The following is a 10,025-nucleotide window of genomic DNA, read 5'->3' as shown; positions in this document are numbered from 1 at the left end:
AGCTTTGCTGTAGAAAACAAAGTTTTGAAGTTGAGGACTTCTCCGGATGAGCATTGATACCAGAGCACGCTCATTTGGGCTGCAGGTTGAATCACAACGTACCAGATGAGTGCGGAATCTGACTTTGGACATTGAATTATTATTATTACAATTTTTTTGTGTTCGATCATAACATTCGGTTTCGGAAGTGAACGTAGTGGTGCGTTTGGTTGGCGGATCTGCACAGCTGTACTGAGGTAGGCATGGCAGGTAGCCCAGATGAGAGTACTCTAAAATGGATGAAGGTGGTAGGTGATGAGTCTACCAACACGACTACACATTTTTTGGTGGAAAATGTTCAGAAAAGGAGATGAGGTTGGATTTACCACAGATGGGGACATAGATGGAAGGGGAGAATCTAGAAGAACAAACGGGCAGGGAGAAGAGGTACAGGAGAACAAAGTAGTAGTGTTCTTTTCTGAGACAACCAGTAAAATGTTACATTGTTACATATGTTACATAACGTTGTCAGATGTACAGTGGTTCTTTTTAAGTTTTGAGCTTATGCCGCCACCATTTGTGGCAGATTGTGGTAAATTGGGTGTTGGCTGACACTTAAATAACATGCCACAGAATTCTGCGGCACCACGCAAGATGTGCTGCAGGATGACGCAACATTTAAGCTTACAGGGTTCCAAAAAAGGACCGCAAAAACATACGAAATAGGTTGTTCCAAACTGTAAACGAACAGTATGCTTTCAGTCGCACATACTAGCTCTTCACCTGTTTACCGGAAGTTGATGCTGTTGCTATGCAACCTCTTGCTAGATAGTAAGCATAACATATTACTAGTTAGACATTTTACGACTTCGGGTGTATTCTTAAATTCAATCTGGAGTACCAGATGGGCATTGTTTGCAATTTTGGTGCTATTCCATTGGTTCTACTGTGCTCAGCAAGCTCAATTAAGTGTAACAAATACAGAACCCAGGTCTGATAGCTACCTGTCTTTTGCCCCCCTTGAGGTGAAGCTGAATGCCACGACGTCTTCAGAGGACGAATATCAGTAAGTGCATTACGCATCACAATTGTAGCTATTAGATTTTTATAGTGTTTTTTTCACCAATTGCTCAATACTTTAACTTTGTATATAGGGAAAATGTGCCTCTACTACCAGTGTGTCCACTCCACTGCTTGAAGTTTCCCCTATTGAAGTTGCCTACATCCCTCTTTTTAGGTTAAAGGTTTCCTGCTACTATGTGGTCAACATCACTTGTACATTGGCGTTCCTCACCAGGCCGCGTGACACCAAGCCTTTTGCCGAGACTGGGACGGGTCGACTAATGGTTAGAATGAGACTCGCTCATGGTAAGCATGCACACATTCAGAATTTCAATTTGACCCCTAGCCTCTAAATTCTGATGATCTGAAAATGGAATATAGAATCTTGGAAGGTCTCCTTTGCTGTGTTCATAAAATATTGCCAAATTGTACAAAACCATTCCCAAAAATGTAAGCGTTCTGAGATCTACAGGTGTGGCTATGGAGAAACAGTGAAGAGCTGATTTGGGAATTTGTCAGAAGCCTCTGGTTGGGGGGGGGGGGTAGTGTTCATCGGGGCACAATAGGATATGATAAAATAGCGTTTATTAATGGACAAGTTCAGATGGTACCTCGCTGTTTTGTGACGCCTCGTATAAAATGTTCCACCAGGAGGGGGACTATCCAGTGGTGAAATACCTGAGACAGCCTCTGCACTTTGAGGTGGAGCTGACCAGGTCCTCTGATCCTAAGGTAGCGCTGATGCTTGACCACTGCTGGGCCACCCTCAACGAGGACCGCGACTCCCGACCCCGGTAGAATCTCATCATTAATGGGTAACTTGTTGTTTTTTGGGCCTAAACAAGTGTTATTCCACAGGTGTGGTTCCTGAGTAATTAGCAACCGATCATGCTTGGCAGGCCATTTACTTTGGCTACCGTGGCTATGCCCCCATCCGTAGGTCATGAGTGGTCACAATGGTTTGAGCATTAAAACGATGTATGCGGTCTGTCACCAGATCTCCACCCAATTTAACACATATGGGAGATTCTGGCGTGGGGCCTGAGACGGCGTTTCACATCACCACATATGGGAGATTCAACAAAAGATGGAATTTCTCGTGGAAGAATGGTGTTGCGTTCAAGACACTTGTAGAATCTATGCCAAGGTGCATTGAAGCTGTTGTGGTTCGTGGTGGCCCTATTAACCTTTTTTACGCGTACGATCACATGTTTGTTATCACTGAGGGGTCCCTGCAGCGTACCATTGCAACAAACGACTCTAAACCGCATTGTCTGAAAAGCATCTAAACAATTTTTTTTATTACTGATGAGAAATAATGGTCTTCACAACTTTATTCCACCTTTGCTTGTAAAATATATCTAAATGTTATCATCTAGTCTAAATAACAGGTTGCGCTGACAAACCCAAAACTAACAGCTAGACTTGTTTTACAATGTTCTCACCAGTGATGCGGTACAAGGGAGACATGTAAATCTTGTGTAGAAAATATGGCAGCCATGTTTGTCAAGCAAGAACTCCCTAATGCCATTCACTGTGCCCATTGCCTGAGATCTTAACTTAGTTTGGCCACTTCAGCATGTGACAAATCTTTACTTGTTACGACATATACAAGAACCGGAACACATGACAAGTAGTTTACAGTTAACAAATCAAAAAGCCAATTGTCGCCTAGCTTAACCGTAGCACGAAAGCTAAACAGAGTTGCAAGATATAGATCAATCCGTTTAAGTCCCTGGGGGAAGGTATTGTGGAGAGGATGATGCAGGAAATATTACTAAGATGGGGGGGGCTTTAGCAACAGTTTTTGTAAGCTAAATACCCCTGGAAAGAGGGGTCTGATCTGGCAACTCTGAGGTACCATAGTTTACAATCTGATGCCGTGTTCAAATCAACTAACGACTTGGAAATCTTAGACTTCAGTGCATTCAAGACAATGGGGTACGCCGAGATCCCAGTTGTCTTAAACACCATAAGTCTGACAGACGCTTACGTGATAACCCGACTGCATTGTATGGCGCTCGTATTGAGTACAACCTTCAAAAGTGTTTTACACACGTGTCCATTACAATCTAGGCAAGAATCGGAATGCATGAATAAAACGTTAAGTACATTATACTTACGGTATGCTACAGTAGAAACGACAATGCGTTACACAGAAAATAAGGCACTTTGATAGGAATGCAATGCGGGCACCAGGCAATAAATGTGCCAGGGGGAAAGTTTGGGCAAGGCCTGTTCTGACTAGATGTGCAAATGTCTGTATGCTTGCTTGGGCTTTCTCTTGAAGGAAAGTTTGGCCGGCTCGTGAAATGGGCTACTTTTGTGAATTAATGAGGCAAAGTTAGACGTTGACACGGCCTATAGAAAATTGCCAGGTAGTGTGCCTTGGTTTGAGGTCATCTGTCCACATTTTGGAACAGTGAGTGCATTCTGACATCACGTGCATAAACTAAACTCCCACTGGGGCGACTGTTAAAGATATTTGGAACTCGCATGTGAAAAGGTTAAGACACTATGTTGGCGTTACCTGTACCTACACCTTTTTACTCAATGTTATCCTTTTGGTTTGCTACAGTTCAGTGTTGTGCCGAACTGATGGTCAGTCGAATGGAAATCAAGAGCGGCTGGCAAGCTTAGCTTGCCTTTCCGATTGGTTTTGGGTTGAATTCAGGCACAAGTGCGTTTAAAACAGTTATTGCACTAAACATAAAGGATGGTTCACACGCCTGTGCAGCATGGAAGTTAATGTTTGAAACTGAATAGGATCAGTTGAAAGGATCCCCAGAAGTTGATGCCACTTTCAATGTAATTCCCTGTACCTGGGGAATGAGCTAATTGGGAGTTGATAAACATGAACAAATACCACGGTCAAGTGTGGCAGCATCTTGCTAGCTAAAAAAATGTTACTGCACAGTACTCAAAAGAGTAGCTGGCTGGGTTTGTCATAAGCATTGATTTGGGTGAGCACTTCGCCACAGATGGAAACCGCTGGCCTATTTTTTTTAACTTTGCCATCTTATCTCAAGAATTGAAATTGGGTAACTATATTGAAAGATGACTTTTCTACATTTTAATGGACACTGCAACCTTTGGTAGGTAGGCTACAATGATTATGCACGCTGCGGGTGCCTTTTCAGTAACTGGATGCAGTGTAGTGAAGCAACTTTATTGGTCAAAACCATTCATTTGGGGGATCGGGTTTGCAAATCACGCAACTTTACCATTTTTAGGAAATGGTCGCAAAAACTGAAATTTGGCACCCCTATTTTAATTTGCTCCGGTGGACACAAGGCTCATCTGTCACGGGAGTAACTTTGCAGCTGTTTACTAAATGGTAGCAGTGTGAAAATGTTTCTTGTATATCATAGGAAAAGACACCACATTCACATGGCTGTGCATGAAATGGGCAGTTCAGATTTGTCACTTCAAGTGCAACTATATCATACTTGGCTTAAATCGTTGTGCAATATCCTGAGAAAGCTCTGGCCATCGTCTGTCAGATCAAGTGGATTTGTACTGGTGTGGGTGTTTGTCTCTTAATGTAACGTCTTCAGATTTCACAAATCCCTTTTTGCTAATATCTGGCAGTTAAACAAGAAACCTCCCAAAGATGCAAATTAAAAAGTGTGCCTAAACTGTCAATGCGTCGGTTACTTTGTATAGTAGAGCTGCTCCCTTCACAGAAGACGTGTGAATCCGATGCCATGATTGTGCTGATGCCGTGGGTGTGACCAATTTTTCCGACAGCGGAAGAATTGCATGAAATTCTTAATTCAAATGATTGCGTTGTTGATGATACCGACTGTATATTCGGCAACTTTGGTTAAACCACGATCAATATTCAAGTAGTCTGACCATTCTGGATCATTTAGAGGGACATCTCACCACATGTCAATGTAATTGAATATACATGTAGAATTGTCTTTTTTCAAGACAAAGGTATAAGAGTTTTGGTGGGAAAAGCCTGTTAACAAAGACATTCCTTTAGTTCATACTGGAGGGGGAGAAAGAACCCACTTCTCCTGTAAATTGATCTGATCCTCACAGGACAGTCGTGACACCACCATAAGAATTCGTACACAACGCTGTAAACCCCAACCGCCTTTTCTTGTGCCTAACTTAGTCCCTCTCTCTACACTGGCAGCTGTGAGAACCCGGAGGATCCATACCGTGTGGTCTTCCACCCGGTGGTAGCTGACGCCAGGGTCCACTTCCCCCCTCACGTCAAACGCTTTGAGGTCCATATGTTTTCCTTCGCTGAGGATGCGGTTGAGCCGAGGGGCCAGGTAACAAAGTTCACCCAATCTTTATTGGTTAATTTTGTTTGAGTGGCAATCATCCCTTTTTTAAAATCTTTGATTCCTAGGTCTTTGTCCATTGTGATGTGGTCATCTGTGATGCCAGTAGTCCCGCTGGTGGCCCCTGTAGTGGACAATGTGTGAATCAGGACAACCCGAAAAGAGGTCGGTCTTGTTTTATGCTTTTCAGACCCTGTCGGACCATAACTGAACTAATGGGTTCTCTCTCTCTCAACAGGTCAACGACATGTCAAAGACCTCTTTGAGGAACATCATTTATATGTTTCTTCTGGATACATTCTTTGGGTGTAATGTCTTGTTCTAACATGTCAAATAAAGTGTTCTATATAACAATTAAGTTTGCTTTACTTGCGTGGCAACAATCCTAACCGTTGGAGCTACCTTAATTGTATCTGATTTGCATTTAACACCACGGCGCATGTACTTTAGTGGATGTAGTAGGCTTGTCATCTGACGTGTATCAATCAACCCTTTTGTAAGCATGGAACTCTGAACCATCCACCGGAGATAAGTGTTGCGCACTAATTTCCCGTGTAGGACAAACAATAGGTGTCAAAACAAAAGCTTTCCAATGTCCAGTAGGAAGAACTGACTCAATGTTATAGCAGATGGTGGTTTGGATGCAGGCCCCAGGGAGCGCAGCAGTGTTAATTTTCAACTGAAATTACAACTTTCCTTGATACCTCTCACTAGCTTGGTTTCCATCCAAATATGGACATTTCTTTAATGATATGCATGTCAAGCTCAAATGGGAAGAGCTTGACTTCATCACTACTTGTTTTTGTAAGAAGTGTTGACAAGCTGAATGTACCGAGCTGTCTTTTTTTACTTTATTTATTACTACTAGCACACAGCTCGGACACCCATGCATATGCCACCACAGGTCTCTTCACAATCTCAGGATCAGATTCAAAGAAACACCTTACGGAACAGCGGGGACTGTGAAGAGACAGTGGTTCCTCCTTTAAAAGTTGCGAGCTTGCACCGCGGGACTTAGCGGTACCCAGCTTCTTTGCATTGCTCCAGACCACCACAAGGGGGAGTTGGCGCACTCATTATGCCTTTGGGTCCCAAGGTTTTGTTATGACCAAAGACGAATTTTGACGCGAGCCACCCTTGCCTTGTGGCGTTCAACGAAGCTGGCTGACAAAACAGATGGAAGGTGTCTTAACGAGTCAAGCAAATGTACAATTTGAGAGGAAGATGTTAATGTGCGTCTATATTTGGCCAAAGGTAAATTAGCTAGTGTTAGGAGAATGAATTTGTCTTTTTAGGGACTCCTGAGAACCAGCAAACCAGGCTGTTGTCTTGTGAAACAGTGGATGTAAAGAATCTAGCTGGCTAACTATTTACTTGCTTATTGTGTCGGATTAAAAATAACTATGTAGCCGATCTGGGTATGGACCCTAAAACGGAAGCCTAGAGTAGAATATATTATGCAAGTCCTATGTACTGTAGTTATTACCACGCATGAGATTCCCCATATTGTAGCCTGTACATTGAATATATTCACTGATCATGTGCGGTTCAGGTATGACTTTCTTTTTCAGTCATATCAAACGCCATTGCATGTATTACACCAACTGTTTACTGCTCCTGGGATATCAATGATTACACATTGTGTAACTATGCAATAGACTAAACATGATTGATTTGTAATTCATATACAGAAAAGAAACCCTATGCATATCTAACTCCATTAATCTGAGGACCCAGGCTAGTATTTCAACCAGTGGAGAATATGAAATGCTTTATTGAAGTGTATTTATAATAATACAATTGAAATGCAAGTTAAATCTTGGGCGGCCTAGTGGTTAGCGTTGGACTAGTAACCGGGAGGTTGCAAGATTGAATCCCCGAGCCGACAAGGTAAAAATCTGCCCCTGAACAAGGCAGTTCCTAGGCCGTCATTAACTGACTTGCCTAGTTAAATAAAGGTAGGCAAATCTGTACTTCAATGCACGTATGGTGTGCATTAGAAGACGAGGTGGGGAGAGAGCATATGATTCATGGATGACAGTGCTACCCTAATATTCTCTCAGCGCAATTGTGATGACCTGTCTCCTAACCTTGGGGGCCAGTGACGGGACTGGCTTCCTCTCATCAAAACATACCTGCAGACGAGAGCGCATGATTAACATGGTCAGTCATCTTAAATCAGGAGCTGAAATGCAAAACTGACCTTGGATCATTAACTCTGGGATTTCAATGTAAAGCATCTCTTTAATAATACTTTGTGTTGACTCAATCAAGTGACATCTCACCTATGATCATTCTGTGCCCTCTGTCAGGCAGTTCAGATGCGGGAGGGGTTCACAAACAGCTGATATAACCTAGAGGATTTAGTGGCTACAGAGTACTTTATTAAGCTGAAAAACAGACCCACGAGGATAATGCCAACAGATGTCTGCGTCACACAGTATCTTCTTTCAGAGTGTACCTGAAATATTTAAATATAGACAGCTGTGTTTCTCACCACTTGGTTATTGTGAGGCTAACCCCCAGGGAAATCATGACTTGGCAGCAACAGATAGTCCAGTGAAAATGGCTGTGTTTGTGGTGTAAATTTGCAGCTGACATCTTAAGGGTTTTGTAATTCATGCATGTGAGACAGGTTCCATGTACAACAAGACAGGCAGACATGGAGGAAAAAGAACACAGAACAGTTTAATTACCTCTGGTTATGGACACTTTTTATGCCAGCAATAAAGCTTCCACTGCCTGGTCCTCAGACAGTGAACATCTGGCAATATCTACATTTTCAAACCCCTTGGTCAGCTCGCGCTCTCTGAAAGTAAAGAAAACAATAACTGAGATATGACCGTTCAATCTAAAGCAGCACGTCATTTTTTAGGATGCGTCAATACAGCCCAGTGCTGCTTACCTGAGATGCCATCTTCGTAGGTGTCCTCTTTGACATCCTTTTGTTTCGGGGGGGGAAAAAAATGTGCTTTCAGAACAATTATTTTGAATTTGAAAATAAAGGTTTTGCTCTCGACACATGTACCTCCATAGCATATAACAATTTGCCTGTGAATAACCACACCTTCATACAAACGTGCTACTGTATGCAGAATTCTTGACGCGCAACTGAAGACGCTGCCCTATCCTGCCAGCACGCCCACTAGCGAGCCACTCGGGAGCGGAATGATGACACGTGGAAGATTGAAAGGAATGAGAGAGGACCAGCAATTTGTTGCAAGTTGGGCTAATAGCTGAACAATAGACTATTCAACCTTTACCCTTTACTAAAGAGTAGTCTAATAGCAGAGCTAGGTGTGAAACAACCCCCCCCCCCCCCCCCCCCAACTATCACAGACCTGATTTGCCCTAACGATCAAGGGGTCTTAAAGTAATAATGAAATGTCATTTCTCTTTAATTATTTGACCTGTTCTTGCCATAATATGGACTTGGTCTTTTACTAACTAGGGCTATTGTCTGTACAACCCCCCCCCCCCCCCCACTCACAACACAACTGATTTGCTCAAATGCATTAAGAAGGAAAGAAATTCCACAAATTAACTTTTAAGAAGGCACCTGTTAATTGAAATGCATTCCAGGTGACTACCTCATGAAGCTGGTTGAGAGAATGCCAATAGTGTGCAAAGCTGTCATCAAGGCAAAGGGTGGCTATTTCAAGAATATTTGTTTAACACTTTTTTGGTTACTACATGATTCCTTACGTGTTATTTCATAGTTTTGATGTCTTCACTATTATTCTACAATGTAAAACATAGTAAAAAAATAAAACCCCTTGAATGAGTAGGTGTCCTAAAACTTTTGACCGTCAGTGTACATCAAACTTGCCAGTATATTAACTATAGGCTAACTACCCAACGTTTATTGACTTGACTATTCTCGTCATTCTTAGTTTAGCTACATGGTATAGTCGTTGTGCTTCCTCAATGGATATTCGGGTGCTTTTGTAATTTCGCTCTGGCTAGCTATAGGCTGGACAATAGAACGAGTCAAATTTCACCCAAGGCTAAAAAACGGCTTAAGAACATTGGCTAAACTGGAACACTAGCGCGAGCCCATTGCAAATATTATGGAATCGAGCATTCACAGAGACTGTTTTGACGGGAGTGATGCTTAGAATTCCATTAAAAATCTATCCCGTTTTATCTTACCACTACAATCTGTTTGTCGGACGAAACTGGGAAAAAAACTACTTGTGTAGAAAGTAAACATCCGCACCTCGATGGTGTCAACTGTGCTTATGTCTGCATAATGAAAAAATAACTTTTGTGGTTTAGCGATCGATGACAAACGAGCTCGCTGCCCAGATTTACATAATTACAAAGAGGAGATTCTCCAGATTAAAATGGTGCCCGTGTAACAGTTTTACTTCTGTCCCGAACCAGGGACCCTTTGCACACATAGACAACAGTTACCAATCGCTCCACAAAAGCCGCGGCCCTTGCAGAGCAAGGGGAACAACTACTTCAAGGTCTCAGAGCGAGTGACGTCACCGATTGAAACGCTATCAGCGCGCACCCCGCAAACTAGTTAGCTATTTCACACCCAACTACACACACAACCCCTCATTCAATTACTCAAACGGTGAAGTGTGAGGAGCAGGAACAGCTACAACCCTCAAACTCACCTCTGGGCCTCAAAGCCAGTTCCACTGCATTTCTTCATTGTTCTCCTCTAATCAG

At 42.6% G+C, this 10,025-nt stretch overlaps 1 pseudogene; it reads left to right on the top strand.

Moving 5' to 3' along the window:
• The first annotated feature begins 242 nt into the window (after positions 1 to 242).
• Positions 243 to 5,696, top strand: LOC115192431 (zona pellucida sperm-binding protein 2-like; annotated as a pseudogene).
• Positions 5,697 to 10,025: the final 4,329 nt, after the last annotated feature.

The sequence above is a fragment of the Salmo trutta genome, chromosome 1 (assembly GCF_901001165.1).
Source record: "Salmo trutta chromosome 1, fSalTru1.1, whole genome shotgun sequence".
NCBI lineage: Eukaryota > Metazoa > Chordata > Actinopteri > Salmoniformes > Salmonidae > Salmo > Salmo trutta.
This window is presented reverse-complemented; position numbering and strand designations above follow the sequence as displayed.